Source organism: Harmonia axyridis, chromosome 1, assembly GCF_914767665.1.
Source record: "Harmonia axyridis chromosome 1, icHarAxyr1.1, whole genome shotgun sequence".
NCBI lineage: Eukaryota > Metazoa > Arthropoda > Insecta > Coleoptera > Coccinellidae > Harmonia > Harmonia axyridis.
The window spans coordinates 49,396,663-49,409,433 of record NC_059501.1 but is presented as its reverse complement, the minus strand read 5'-3'; the positions used below and the strand labels follow the sequence as shown (position 1 = coordinate 49,409,433).

Here is a 12,771-nt window from a genome sequence, read left to right as displayed (position 1 = left end):
ATCTATTTTACCTTATGCTAAATTTGTCGAATTAATCAAGAATGTCACAATAATACCTGTTTATCTGAAAGGCTATGATCTATACAAGTTTTACTTCCTACCTCAGAATAATTTAACCATTTCCCATACCAATCCCTATATGCTCTCTCAAGAAGAATTATTGGAATGGTCAACTTCAACAAATAATTGTCATCCCGTGGAAGAAGATTTCTTATGTGATCAAGAATCATTAAATAAACCCCCAGAATGTCTCAGGAACATATTGAAAAATCATACATAAAATTATCCTAGAATTAAAACTACTTCACATTCAGATATCAGATTGTTAGAAGATGGAAGTATTCTATCGATAGACAACGTGAAAGTTCAAGAGAAATGCCCTCAACAAATTAAATATTATTTTACTCCTTCGATGGCTCTCCTCCATTCAAAATGTGAAATAAGCAACCTACAGAAAGAGATTTTCCCTCTAACCACCATAAATGAAGAAAAATACATTATTCTACCCAAGCAGACCCATTTTATGAAGAATTATTCCAAAGAAGAAAATATCGAGAATGAAGATATTCCAGACATCGTCTTAGAAGACTTAGACCAGTGGAATCTTCAACCCATAGGAATAACTTTTACATTTATTTTAATAATATTTATAATAATAATTATTATTGCTTTTGCTTTTAGATATTTCAAAAGAAATGTATTTTTAAAAGCTACACCTCAGCAAGGTGCTACCTTTTTCCAAGAAGGGGAGGAATTACATAATATGAACCCTTACTGAATAAATAGATCCTTTCCTTCAATCCCATACGAACTACATATTACAATGTATCTAATTGCAGATTCAGCATTTCATCTTTATGAATAGCCCTTTGTTTCACTTGTTATTGAATTGTTATTCACCTAGGAATTTAGATAAGAAAATCTATAAAGGGGACTGAATCTGTGTACTCATGAAGAATTGATTAAGAATTGATTGTGTATTCATTAAGAAAAGATAGTCTCGCATTGTATTCGAAATAAATCGTTTTGTTTTTAAAAATGAGGTTTTCCACCACAAAAACATATTTATATACATCGCCTATCTACTGTGGTGAATTACATAGAATTTGTAATATGGAAGAGCAGATTGAATGGATACAAGTAAAGAACAAGCGAATGTTCGCCGTGGGACAAAACAAGGAAATTTCTTTAATTGAAAGAGTACCTAAGTTTAATCCTCACATGTAATTTCTCAAATGAACGAAATTTTCAAGACCCTACTTTAGAAAACGAATTGACTTAAATTCTTCTTTAGATAATACTAATCAGCTACCATTTATTGAATTTAAAAACCCTAGATGTAAGTTATTAATTGATAGTGGTTGCTCAGTTTGTTTGATTGATCCTAAATTTGCATATAATTATTTCCCTGAGAATATTTTCAATGAATCGACTACATTAACTGCTTGCATGAGACAAGAAACGTCGAATGAAAAAGTATCGTTACCATTGTTTTCTGAATTTAGAATAAACGACTTTCATCCTTTCATTCTTTATAAATTTCATAAGAATTATGACGGACTTATAGGAGCAGATTTCTTAAATAAGTATGGATTAATGTTAGATTTCAAAAATCAAATTTTAAAAAATGAATTTTGTCAAGTTCCTTTCAAATATCAACAAGTTTGTCAAAATCCTATCAAAATACCAGTGGACCTTAGCCATCTGGAATCCAAAATAAGTAATCAATTAATGAAAATTTTACAAACTAACAAAGATGCAATTCAATTACCGGGTCAACCCTTGAATTTTTCTAATAAAATTAAACATAGAATTCGAACGATAGATGAAGTTTCCGTTCATTGTAAGATTTATCGATAACCAGAAGTACATAGAGAGGAAATTTAGAAACAAATCGATGATATGTTAGAAAAGAAAATCATTAGACCAAGTATTTCACCATGGTCCTTTCCTGTTGTTGTAGTTCCAAAGAAAAAAGATTTATCACAAAAACAAAAATGGCGCATAGCAATTGATTATAAAAAATTAAATGAAAAGACTTTTGATGATAAATACCCTTTACCGCAAATCGATGCAATTTTAGATAAGTTAGGAAAAAAGAAATATTTTACAACGCTCGATTTAGCGTCAGGTTTTCATCAAATTGAATTAGAAAGTGACTCAATAGAAAAGACCGCCTTTACAATTGAAAATGGTCATTATGAATTTTTACGAATGCCATTCGGATTGAAAAATGCCCCTGCTTCTTCTCAAAGATTAATGAATATAATATTGAGAAATTATATTGGAAAAAATTATGTTTATATGGATGATGTTGTTAGTTTCTCAGATTCAATAGAACAACACTTAGCTTCTTGAAGCGTTCAAAGAAAATAATCTAACAATACAATTGGACAAATGTCATTTTTTCAAAACAGAAATAGAATTTCTAGGTCATATTATAACCCCAGAAGGAATGAAACCTAACCCTAATAAATTAACTGCTGTGAGTAAATTCCCAATTCCAAATACTCAAAAAGAAATCAAATCATTCCTTGGTTTAGTCGGATATTATAGGAAATTTATATCTAACTTTGCAAAAATTACCAAACCCCTTACAAATTGCTTGAAGAAAAATTCCAAAATCAATATAGATGATCCAAAATATGTTGAAGCCTTTGAAGTATGTAAACGAAATTTATTAAACCATTCTATATTGCGATATCCTGATTTCAATGAACCCTTTGTTTTAACTACAGATGCATCCGGATATGCAGTAGGTTCAGTATTGTCTCAAGGTCAACCGCCCAATGATCTTCCGATTGCTTTCGCGAGTAGAACTTTAAATGAAGCCGAATCCCGATACAGTGTGATCGAAAAAAAATTATTATCGATTGTATGGTTTATCGATTGTATGGTCGTGTAAACATTTCAGGCCATATCTATACGGAAGAAAATTTACAATTTATACAGATCATGAACCTTTAATTGTTATAAATTAAACGCACTGTTTAATAATTAAAAGTCTTTAATAAAATAAAGGAAATAACTGTGTAGTAAACACACTGACAAATATACAATAATACTCTTCAACAACGGCCGACCAGAAAAGGGAGCGAGCATGGCTTGCACATGGCCTATCTTACAATTACACAGAATAAATATACGACTGCGCATGCCGCGCATAGAAATACTACAAGACAACTTATATTACTTATGTACTGGGTAAATATTTCAACACCCCCACTTACACAGTACAAATAAAAACAAAATCACATGATGAAACTTAAGAACTACTACATATCATGAATGCCCAACATTTTTGAAAAATAATTATGTTTAACAGCAGGTAAACTTTTCGTTAAAATATCAGCTGGCATTTCATGTCTCGGTAAATGTTTCAATACAAGCTTTTCTGCAATAACTTGTCGAACAAAATGATGTCTGATGTCAATATGCTTCGACCTTTTATGATAGGTATCATTCGCAGATAATTTAATTGCACCTTGATTATCACTGAACAAATTCACACAAAGAGCTGTTCCCAATAGCTCGTACAATAAACCTTTTAAATAAATAGCCTCCTTTACCGCTTCAGAGATAGCCATGTACTCTGCCTCGGTACTAGAAAGCGCAACTGTTTTTTGTTTGCAACTTTGCCAGGAAACCACGGAACCACAAAATTTGAAAGCATACCCTGTGTATGATTTCCTATCAATAGAATTGTTGCCCCAATCGGCATCTACAAAGCCTACTAGTTCCATGTTTTCCTTTGAAAATCGCAAGCAATAGTGTTTAGTACCCTTTAAATATTTTAATATGCGTTTAGCATGCTTCCAATGTATTTGACTATATGACCGATTGAATTGGCTCAAGTAGCTTACACTAAATGCAATGTCTGGCCTAGCTATAACTGCCAAATACATAAGACTCCCTATTAAATTCTGATAAGGGTACATGGAAAGTTTATCTTGATCACCATTTTCTAGACTAATATTGCATTCCATAGGTGTTTTTATAATATTACATTCTGACATATTAAATTCACTCAAAATTTGGTCAATGTAAGATTCCTGATTCAATGTTAAAATACCCTGTTCCTTATCATAATTGACATTCATACCAAGACATTCTCTGACAACACCCAAATCTTTTACTTTAAATATTTTGCTTAATTCGTCTTTTAAATTATTAGTTTCCATCACATCATTGGAAAAAATGAAAAAATCATCCACATATAAAGTTATGACTATAAAGCTATTTTCAACCTTTTTGGAAAAAAGACAAGATTCATATTGAGATTTAGTATATCCCAATTCTAATAATACCGAATTAATTCTATCATTCCAACACTTAGCTGACTGCTTAAGACCATAAATTGCCTTATCAAGCTTCAAAAACATTTATCAGATTCTGAGCATATAAAACCTTCAGGTATTCTCATAAAAACTTTTTCTGACAAATTTCCATTTAGGAAGGCTGTTTTTATGTCTAAATGCCTTATGTCTAAATTTAATTTGACTGTTAATGCAAATAAAATTCTAAGAGTGGAATATCTGACTACAGGAGAGAAAGTCTCATTGTAATCAATTCCATACTTTTGTGTAAATCCCTTTGCGACTAACCTTGCTCGATATTTCACTTCTCCATCAGCACTGGACTTCCTCTTGAAAACCCATCTTGAATCGACAACAGTGACATCTCTCTCCGTTTCAACTAATTCCCATACCTGATTCTCTTCAAAAGACTGTAGTTCCTCTTCGATTGCACTTTTCCAAAAAATTCTATCAGGACTGGATAAAGCCTCTGAAACAGATTTCGGATTACCTATTGCACTGTTATGTCCACCACATGCATATGTTACGAAGTCTGGATCCACCTTCTTTTTTCTCTGTCTTTGAGATCTTCTAGGTTGATCGTTTGATATACCTGAAGTAGTTTCAGGTTCACTGTCGTCCAGTTCATCTGTTGGTTGACCATTTTCTTTGAAATCTTCCATTTTTGATGCGGAGACCCCCACTGAATCTGAACTGGTTCTTCGATGTTTAGAGCAACACTCTTCTTTATGTTCTCCATTATTGTGACATCTCGACTGATGAAAACTTTTCGGCTGTTTGGGTTATAAAGTCGGTATCCTTTGGTGTGATCATCAAATCCTACAAGGATGCATTTGACGGCCTTTTTATCCCATTTCTGCCTATTCTCTTTTGGAACATGAGACATTGCGGTACTTCCAAATACTCGTATGCTACTAATGTCTGGCTTTTTGTTGTGCCACATTTCATATGGAGTTTTTGAAATACTAGAGGTAACTGAACGATTGATTAGGTGGCAAGCAGTTTTACTCGCTTCAGCCCAAAATTGCTTACCTAGGTTTTGGTCGAAGAGAAAACATCTTGCTCTTTCTACAATCGTCCTATTGAACCTCTCTGCCATACCATTCTGCTCTGGAGTATAACTGTTTGTCCTTTGATGAACAATACCATTGTTTTTGAGATAATTTTGGAAATCTCTACCAATGTACTCACCTCCATTGTCTGTTCTCAGAATTTTTATTCGTTTATTCCTCTGTTTTTCTACTAGGCATCTGAACTGGTGAAACTTCTCTGAAACTTCATCCTTCGATTTTAAAAAATAGATGAAACACATTCTTGAGTAATCATCTATGAATGTGAGAAAATACCTTGAGCCTCCTATAGATAATTTTTCATGAGGTCCACAGACATCACTATGAATAATCTCCAATACGTCACTGGCTCCATTTCCTTTTGCTGGGAACGGTAATCTATTTTGTTTTGCCTCGCAACATACCTCACAATTAGATTTCTGTATTTTTTCTCCAAGTTTGAACGGTGGCATACCTTCAACTACTTCTGGCATTTTTATTAAGAAATCCGAGTTGATGTGCCCTAGTCTCCTGTGCCATAGATCTGGTGTAACCATTGGAGCGGCCAACAATGCTGTTGAATTCTAGTTATTCAATCTCAGCTTGTACACATTGTTCTTCAAATCAGCTACTCCAACAAGAACGTTATTTTTATTAAAAATTTCACATCCTGTGTCATGGAAATTTACTCTGGCTCCGTTTCTAATTGATTGGCTAACAGAGACCAGATTCGTGGTTAGTCCTGGAATGAAGTGTACGTTTTGTAAAAGTACATTAACACTTTTTCCTCTCACCATAGTTTCCACTCTGACATCACCTGCACTTTCGACTGCAAGTTTGGCCTCATTCGCACATAATATTTCTCTTAATTCTGGCTTCCGTTTGTCAATGAGATGGTTATCACTTGCTGTAAGGTGAAAACTGGCACCGCTATCAATATACCAGTCAGTGTTGCTAAAAGAACCATTAGCAAACACGGCACTCAAAGCGTAAGTTACCTTTTTGTTTAGACACTGCGACACATAATGTCCTTTTTCCTTACATTTGAAGCATGTGATATTACTAAGATCCTTTTTGTTTACGTTATTCTCAAATCTTTGGTTATTCTCATTGACGTACGACCTACTGTTCGAATCGCTGCTTCTTCCGCCATCTCTGGACCACCTCTGGAACTGTTTCTTTTTTCGTACGTTACTTTTAGCAGAAAACGCTTCTCCATGCCCCTGGCTACCGCCATCTGCGTGCATATCGAGCAGTTTCGATTTAATGGCATCTGTTGTTATTTTAATACCAGAGTGTTCAACAGCCATAATCATCGGTGAATATTTCGGGGATAAGCCTGCCAAGAGTAATGATCCGACCCATCCATCATCAATGTTGAAGCCCGTTCTTTTCAACTTTTGCGATGTTTCGACGACTTGAGTTATGTAACTCTCCATAGAATCATGGTTCTCCAATCTGGCTGATATTAAAGTCCTTAAAAGCCCGATCTTTCTGATAAAACCGCTATCGTCGTACAGATTTTTAAGTTTCGTCCATACTTCTTTAGGAGTTTTTGCATCTCTCACGTGGGTGTAAAGCGGTGGTTCCATTGTCAATATTAATTTTGCCTTTGCTTTGGCTAATAAAACGGAGTCCAATTCACTGCCATCAACGCACTTATCCAGCCCTTCTAGTACTAGCACGTTTTCAATGGCGAATACCCATTCCTGGTAATTTTCGCGTCCGTTTAGCTTTGGCACACTGGCGAAATAATTAACTGCTGCCATCTTGAATTATTGTTCGTCTGTTTCACAACACTATTTCACAATATATATATAAATGTAGGTACTTACGTAGTGGAACGTTTCCGACCGATAAACTATTATAAAAAGTCTAGATTGCACGCGATGAGAACGCACGTGGGCACATAACCTGTTATAAATTAAACGCACTGTTTAATAATTAAAAGTCTTTAATAAAATATAGGAAATAACTGTGTAGTAAACACACTGACAAATATACAATAATACTCTTCAACAACGGCCGACCAGAAAAGGGAGCGAGCATGGCTTGCACATGGCCTATCTTACAATTACACAGAATAAATATACGACTGCGCATGCCGCGCATAGAAAAACTTCAAGACAACTTATATTACTTATGTACTGGGTAAATATTTCAACATTAATTTGGCTATTTTCTCTAAAAGAACCTAATTCGAGACTAATGAGATGGCGAATAAAACTTGAAGAATTTGATTATGAAATAAAATATAGAAAAGGCTCGCAGAACAATGCAGATGCATTAAGTAGAATTATTATTGATCCAACTAGTGAATTAACATACCAAAACTTTTTAGCTTTTAACAAAAATGATAATATCAAAAATTACGTGAATATTAGAGAAAAAGAAGGTAACTTATTCGAATCCCCTGAAAATTGCGCCCTAGCACATTGTGTATCACAAGATTTTAAAATGAATAAAGGAATAGCGTTAGAATTTAAAAATAAATATGGTGGAATAGGAAAACTGAAGAATCAAAATAAATTAGTTGGCGAAGTTGCCACAATCCGAGAAGATAATAGGAATATTTATTATTTAATTACTAAGAAATGTCATTATGAAAAACCTGAATATGAAACAGTTTTTCAGTCACTTTTAAATCTTAGAAAAATATGCGGTATTAATGACGATAGATTTTTAGCTTTACCACGAATTGCATGTGGATTAGATCGACTAGAATGGTCAATTATTTTAAAAATGTTAAAATATATCTTTGGTGAATCCAACATAAACATGATTATTTACCATTTACCAACACATACCAATGAGAATTTAATTGAGTGTAATGGAATAGATGATGATCTTATTTCAATTGCAAATCAGATAACTGACGAAGAGTTAGATGAATGCTTAAATCATTTGAACTCCGCAGACGAAAATAGTGAACAAGATGAAAATATAATTAACTTTGAAACTCAAAATGTTATTATTCATGACAATATAACTGTTCATAGCAATATTGAAAATCCAATTTTTGAAATACCTTTTACAGAAAGAAGTATTAACTCATCTAATTTACAGATAATATTCAAAACTACATCTAATTATAATGTTACAAAAATTAAACTATTCGGAGAAAAGCTTAGATTTATTGTTTCCATAAATTCAATTGAAAGCGATTTATATAAATTTATTAAAGAATATATTAGACCAAAAAGTTCCTATACATTATTTTTCAAATCACCAGAATTAGAAAAACCACTTATACGAGTTTTGCAAGAGAAATTTGATTATAAGAGTTTTGATTTAAAAATTTCAAGAATTCTGTTAGAAGACGTTGAAGACATAGATGAAAGACAACTTCGAATCACTCAGTATCATGAAACCAAAACGATACATCGAGGATTAAGAGAAAATCTTATTAGTTTGAAAGGGAAATTTTATTGGCCGAATATGAATAAAGATGTTCAGAATTATATAAATTCGTGTGAATATTGCCAGAAAAACAAATATGAAAGAACTCCAATTCAATTACAATATGAACCTAATCCTGTTGGTTTTAAACCCTTTTCTCATCTTTATTGTGATACAATACGATTTGGTCAAACATATTGTTTAAGTATAATAGATTCATTTTCTAGATTGGGACAATGTTATCCCTTACTTCAAAAGAACGGATTAGAAATTGTAGATAAATTAATGATTTATTTCAGTCATTATGGTATACCTAATAGAATAACATGTGACAACGGAATTGAATTTAAAAATAATGTTGTACGAGATCTATGTAAAGTGCATAAAATCGAAATTCATTACATTACAAATTATAACCCGAATTCGAATGCATTAGTGGAACGATTTCATCCAACACTTATAGAACAATTACGAACTATTGAAGGTAAAAACGGTACTTTTCAAAATAAATTAGCTCAAGCTTTATTAAGTTATAATAATTCAAATCACTCAAGTTTAGAATTGACTCCCATGCAAATTATTAAGGCAGACTTAAATTACTCATTACCTATTGAACGTACGCATAATGAACAAGTTCAAAATTATGTAGAAAATTATATTGAAAATTTGAATGACATCACAAAACAAATAGAAAAACATCGAGATAAACAGTTAAATCGATTAGAAAAAACGAATAATAAGAGACGTGCGAAAGAAGATCACCCTCTTAATAAAAACCCGACCTATATCAAAGCCCCAATCACAAGAAAACTTGATCCTGCATTCAAAAAGATAAATGCGAAAGAAATTGATTCACATCGTATTCAAGACGATAAAAATAAACATATTTATCATAAAAAAATATTGAAACAACGAAAAAAATAAGTTTCAAATTTTATTTGCAGATTCAAAAATGGACCAAACAAATGGTATACTACTTACTCTAATAATGATAATCCTATGGACAAAAATAATTATCATAATAAACGCACTCGAAATCATTCCCTTAGAAAATAATATATCACCCGTTTTATTAGGAAAAGCCTATGTTACGAATAAAAATCTACAATTGATTTATCACATTGATTTAAATAAATTTCAAAAATATTATTCGGAACGTTAGATTCAGATGATGAAGAATTATATCGAAACTATTTTAATAGCATACAGAAAAATGAGAAAACGCTCATGAAAAATCAGAAGCAAATAGCTACTGTTGTAAACGATCTGAAAAGTAAGTATATCACTAAATTCAAAAATATGAATGAAATCTGAAATTATTACAAATTGTTCCAGAGTTACGTGAGGTAGAGCAAATGCATCTCATGACATTTGAAATTAAAGATATTAAAAATACCCTTGATGAAATTCAAACAGCAATAAGTTTTGCAAGATTACACCATTTACACGAATCTATTTTACCTTATGCTAAATTTGTCGAATTAATCAAGAATGTCACAATAATACCTGTTTATCAGAAAGGCTATGATCTATACAAGTTTTACTTCCTACCTCAGAATAATTTAACCATTTCCCATACCAATCCCTATATGCTCTCTCAAGAAGAATTATTGGAATGGTCAACTTCAACAAATAATTGTCATCCCGTGGAAGAAGATTTCTTATGTGATCAAGAATCATTAAATAAACCCCTAGAATGTCTCAGGAACATATTGAAAAATCATACAGAAAATTGTCCTAGAATTAAAACTACTTCACATTCAGATATCAGATTGTTAGAAGATGGAACTATTCTATCGATAGACAACGTGAAAGTTCAAGAGAAATACCGTCAACAAATTAAATATTATTTTACTCCTTCGATGGCTCTCCTCCATTCAAAATGTGAAATAAGCAACCTACAGAAAGAGATTTTCCCTCTAACCACCATAAATGAAGAAAAATACATTATTCTACCCAAGCAGACCCATTTTATGAAGAATAATTCCAAAGAAGAAAATATCGAGAATGAAGATATTCCAGACATCGTCTTAGAAGACTTAGACCAGTGGAATCTTCAACCCATAGGAATAACTTCTACATTTATTTTAATAATATTTATAATAATAATTATTAATGCTTTTGCTTTTAAATATTTCAAAAGAAATGTATTTTTGAAAGCTACACCTCAGCAAGGTGCTACCTTTTTCCAAGAAGGGGAGGAATTACATAATATGAACCCTTACTAAATGAATAGATCCTTTCCTTCAATCCCATACGAACTACATATCACAATGTATCTAATTGCAGATTCAGCATTTCATCTTTATGAATAGCCCTTTGTTTCACTTGTTATTGAATTGTTATTCACCTAGGAATTTAGATAAGAAAATCTATAAAGGGGACTGAATCTGTGTATTCATGAAGAATTGATTAAGAATTGATTGTGTATTCATTAAGAAAAGATTGTCTCGCATTGTATTCGAAATAAATCGTTTTGTTTTTAAAAATGAGGTTTTCCACCACAAAAACATATTTATATACATCGCCTATCTACTGTGGTGAATTACATAGAATTCGTAATATGGAAGAGCAGATTGAATGGATACAAGTAAAGAACAAGTGAATGTTCGCCGTGGGACAAAACAAGGAAATTTTTGGAATTGAAAGAGTACCTAAGTTCAATCCTCACATGTAATCAGGCTTGCTACTCATTAAAGTGCACTTCCCTTTTTACATCTACTTTAATTTCTACATTTATGTATAAGATGTATCTGTAGTTTGTTACTTACTTCAATTAGGGTACAAAGTGGAAATTGGAATGAAGTATTGGAATGTAAATTTCATATTTAGAGATAAAATGTCAAGGCAAAAATTTTTTGAAATTTTTAGTTTCCAGTGTTTTCTTCTCATCTTCGGAAATATCATCAACTCTGAACCTGGTAATTTACCGAACCAAGATTTATTTCACCTCAAACTGTAAATTCTACAGGTAATTATATCGGTTATCTCCCTACGAATAACATTTGGGAAACACGCTCTAGCTAAGATCAAGTAAACTCAGATCTTCAACAACGCGAGTACGCCAAACGACTGATTCTGAACCCTCTCTGTAAACGCAAACGGCATTGCGACGAAGTCCAATAATTGTCGGCGTAGGCGTGGTATCCTGGGATTGCAGAGAAGCTGCTGCATGCGTTAACTGAAAGTTTTTTCTGAACGTAGTGATTATGCAGAACCCGAATCGGCGAAATCTCCTGGACTTCATTCTGGTAGAAGTAATAATCGCACAGGGGTTTATCTTCCCCATTCAATTTTCAATTTCAAGTTCAATTTATTGGTTCATTATTCACTCACAATTTTCAAAAATTATATGATTTATAAAAATATCATAATCGAGAACGGGACAGTCACCTAAGCGCATGTGGCTTGTTACGTGTCCTGTCCAATGTCTCTGTATTCAGTTTATCCGACATACAAACACATAATGTATAAATAAAATGATAAATATATGAATAAATAAAATAATAAATATGTCAATATAATAAAATGACAAATATGTCACACACATAGCAAGAACAATTCAAATATAAAATGGTTCAATTCTGCAATAATTATGTAATTCATCCAATGAATAAAAAGCATTATTCAACAAAATTATTTTCAAACTTGCTTTAAACTCAACCCCTGAAAATCTTCTCATTCAACCGGGTAATCTATTATAAAGAGAAACTGTGCAGTAGTCTTGACTCTGCTGTGACCTCCACAGTCTGAAGTAGTCTTTTCTTCTACACGAATTACTTCGTGTGTTGTATTCGTGAATATCAGATTGTAAGCGATATCTTTCAATATTGTTATGAACATATAATAAATTTTCAAGAATGGAAATAGAAGGAAAGGTTAGTGCACTCAGTTTCCTAAATGATTTCCTGCAACATTCTCTCTATCCAAGACCATCCACTATCCTGATGGCCCATCTCTGCAATCTAAAGGTATCTTCACGTCAGGCACAATTTACCCATATCAAT

General features: G+C 32.5%; 1 protein-coding gene across 2 annotated transcripts in view; it reads right to left on the bottom strand.

Moving 5' to 3' along the window:
* LOC123673441 (inactive dipeptidyl peptidase 10) overlaps nucleotides 1-11,818 on the bottom strand; it is a 536,532-nt gene extending 524,714 nt beyond the window's left edge. For both annotated transcript variants that reach the window (XM_045607927.1, XM_045607937.1), the window contains exon 1: nucleotides 11,536-11,818. The gene's annotated coding sequence lies outside the window, so the exon portion shown is untranslated. The remainder of the gene's footprint in view (nucleotides 1-11,535) is intronic.
* Nucleotides 11,819-12,771: the final 953 nt, after the last annotated feature.